Source organism: Diceros bicornis, chromosome 4 (genome assembly GCF_020826845.1).
Source record: "Diceros bicornis minor isolate mBicDic1 chromosome 4, mDicBic1.mat.cur, whole genome shotgun sequence".
In the NCBI taxonomy this organism is placed as follows: Eukaryota; Metazoa; Chordata; class Mammalia; order Perissodactyla; family Rhinocerotidae; genus Diceros; species Diceros bicornis.
The window spans coordinates 65,077,225-65,081,104 of NC_080743.1; positions in this window are offsets into that span (position 1 = coordinate 65,077,225).

Here is a 3,880-nt window from a genome sequence, read left to right on the forward strand (position 1 = left end):
TGGGGGCATTCTGTTGTTTTTCTTCTTTTACAGGAATAGGAGCAAAAGAAGGTCAGGAAACAGTAAATATGTGCTCCTTGTCAGAGAGCGGGGCCAGGAGGGGGCAGTGTGAGCTCATCATTGCTCCACTGTTCCTCAGGGTGAATGAAAAAGGAAATTGCTTCTTCTGAAGCCTGATTCTGAGAAGAGAGAAACAGTGGAATGAGAGGACTCACTTAGCCGTTTCCTGGGGTGGTAGTCAGGATAAGGAGGAAGGAAAGATGACTTTCTGGGTAGATCCATAGGAATTTCAGGGAATAGTTGATTTCAGTCTATAGTGACAGCTCATCACATTTCATTAAGAAAAATTCCTGAAGTACATCTCTTATTTCTGAGTATCTTCTTACTTCTGCCATTCTCTCTCTAATCTTTCAGGCACTGCACAAAAGAATACTCTAGCAATAGTTATTTATTTAAAATGGAAATGTCCAGTCGGTATTGTGCTTGTAGTCAAACATCAGAATCATCACCATGAGATCAGGGCCCTCATCACGAGCTTGGGTCCTCACCAAGATCCAAGCTTCTCTGTGACTTTGGGCAAAATGTTTAGCACATAAACAGCCTTCTAAGGTTAAGAACAAACAAACAAGCAGATGTAAGCTTTCCTGGGTGGAACTGACTCATTTACTAGATTTAGTCTTCCTCTCCCCTGCCTCATACTTTGCCAGGCTCTGAGGATGCAAAGACAAGAGACTCGGTCCTTGTCCTGGAGGAAGATCCAGTCTACAGGAGGTGACAGACCAAATAACCTGATGAAGCCCACATGGTGCTCACGGACAGAGCACAGATGAGCTTTGGCTGAATTTCAAGGAGCTCAGGGAGCCTTCCTTCAAGAAATTTAAAGAATTTGTTTAAGAATCAAGAGAGGGTAACACAATGTCCTTGAGGGGAGGGGCTTTATCTGTTTTGTTCACTTAAATATTCCCACCATCTATAGCAGTTCCTCACCTGTAGTTGGTGCTCAATAAAAACTGAAAGAATAATGAATTAAAAAACACTAACAATATAGCAGCCAGCGCTGGTGGCCTAGTGGTTGATCATTTCCCGGTCAGGGAACACCACCATCTGTCTGTGGGTTGTCTGTGGCAGCTGCGTGTTGCTGTGATGCTGAAAGCTATGCTACCGGTATTTCAAATACCAACAGGGTCACCCCTGGTGGACAGGTTTCACTGGAGCTTCCAGACTGAGACAGACTAGGAAGAAAGACCTGGCCACCCACTTCCGAAGAAATTGGCCATGAAAGTCCTATGAATAGCAGTGGAGCATTGTCTGATATAGCGCCAGAAGGTGAGAGGATGGTGCAGAAAGACCGGGCAGGGTCTGCTCTGCTGTACGCAGGGCTGCTAGGAGTTGGAGTTGACTCAACTGCGCTAACAACAAAAAGCAATACAGTAGGGGCGTATAAAAGGGATCATATACTTACATCTTCTCCCACTAAAATTGCACTCAAGTCTTTCTTGTGAAAATGAATTAAAAAACTCCCCTTAAAACTGCATCCCCCATTCTCATGGCTCTGTCCTTTTTGTAACTAGGCTTCTAGTTTCACTTGCTATTTTCAGTTTACCTCAAAGCCAACTTTTTTTTTTTTTTTTTTTTTTTTTTTTTTTTTGTGAGGAGATCAGCCCTGAGCTAACATCCGCCAATCCTCCTCTTTTTTTTTTTTTGCTGAGGAAGACGGCCCTGGGCTAACATCTGTGCCTATCTTCCTCCACTTTATATGGGACGCCGCCACAGCATGGCTTGTCAAGCAGTGCGTCGGTGCGCGCCCGGGATCCGAACCAGCGAACCCCGGGCCGCCGCAGCGGAGCGCGCGCACTTAACCGCTTGCGCCACCGGGCCGGCCCCCTCAAAGCCAACTTTTGACTTTCTGTGATCAAATTTCTACCCTAGCATGCTTCTAAAATTGTTCTTACTGTTAATGACCAAATAGAATAAATACCTTTTAGTTTAATAAGTCTTCATTCAGTGCCTAGGATGTTCCCAGCCTAGTACTGAAGTGCTTTTTTTTTTTTTTTTTTTGAGGGAGAGTGGCCCTGAGCTAACATCTGTTGCCAATCTTCCTTTTTCTTTTTTCTCCCCAAAGCCCCTGTACATAATTATATATCCTAGTTGTAGGGTCTTCTAGTTCTTCTGTGTGGGACGCCACATCAGCATGGCTTGATGAGCAGTGACTAGGTCCGCACCCAGGATCCCAACCGGGGAACCCCAGGCCGCCGAAGTGGAACGTGCAAACTTAACCGCTACGCCACTGGGCCAGCCCCTGAAGTGCTTTTGTTATAAAGACGGTGGATATGTTCCTGCCCTCACTGAGCCAAGGTTTGGGGATCCTTTTGGAGTCTGTGTTTAACCTCACAGACCTCCTCTAACGCCAGCCCAGGAATAAATAGATTTAAGGCCAGGTCTCAGTACTTGACCTATGGGATCATATTTTCTCTTGGGGTTTGCTGGAAGCAGAAGTGATAATCCCAACCATTTGTCTGAGGGTTACAACCATGTAACTGAGGGTTTTTAGCTATTTAGTATTCACGGTAGTTAGCTGAAAGGACATGTTTTCCATGGAAGTACTGCCTATATCACTGAAGACAGGTACAGCCTGGTGGATTGTCAGGATCACGCCTGGGACTTCTCCTTGACATTGCTGCCCAGGTGTGACGATTTTCCAGCCTTTGCCTTGGAAATACAGCTGAGGGGAAACCTGGGGCTGGGGGTCTCGGGGAGGAGATATAAGAATCTTTAGACCCTTTAGCGAATCCTCATTAATTATTTTGTTTGGGTCGGTTCAATGGCTTCTATAGAACTGAAAACCAGCTGCTTAAAATAGCCCTTGGCTTTTGATACGTTAGTTTAACCATGTGATGGAAATATTCTTCCAATTGCTGGAAAAACTGGGGAGGGAGGAAGTCAGCCTTTGGAAAACTATGACAGCATTAGTGTACAAGCAGTCACGGAACTTGCTAGAGAGATAGTAGAGGACCATCCACATAGTAGAAAGATCTTGGGGAACATTCATCCCTGTCCAGCTCTCCAGTTTCTCTGTAGGCTTGGAATGGGGTCCATTTTCTTTATTACAAAGGGCAGGGCAGACATGATATCCTAAGAACTCATAACAACAAATGCCAAGCTTAAGTATGTATGGAACAGTGGAAGAATGTTCTGGTTTAGAGTTGGGAAACCTGGGCAAGACATTGGCTTCTCTCATTTCATCTCAGCAAGTTTCGGGGGGACACTCAGTGCTATGCAGTGGTATACAAAGATAAATAAATCATTGTCCCCTCCTCTGGGAGTTCATGGGACTTTAGCTAGTAAAACAGGGAAATTTCATTATTTTGTCACCTGTTGTAGGCAACCCAAGGAAGTAAACTATTCCCTAGAGGTGGTGAATACTGCTGGCAGAGACAGACTGCAGACAGCGCTTGGTGAGTGCATTGAGCTTGATAGGCAAACTGATGTCACTGCTCAAAAAGAGCCATCTGTACTCTGATATCCTGTGAGGGAACCCACTTTAGTTGAAAAAAGTTGGGCGTGTGAGATCGTCAGTTGTGTCCTGTCCCTGCTGCTTGCTTTTGGGTACCGTTAGCCCATGCTGCTGCTTTACCCACGGCAAATATGTGGTTAAAAGTGAAAGTGTGGATTTTTAGGATTTTTTAGGGTAGTGAAACTCTGTATGATACTATAATTGTGGATTCATTCCATTATCAATCTGTCCAGACCCATAGATGTGTAATACTAAGAGTAAAACCTAATGTAAACTATAGACTTTGGGTGATAATGATGTGTCAATGTAGGTTCATCCATTATAACAAATGTACCACTGTGGTGGGGGATGCTGATACTGGGGGAG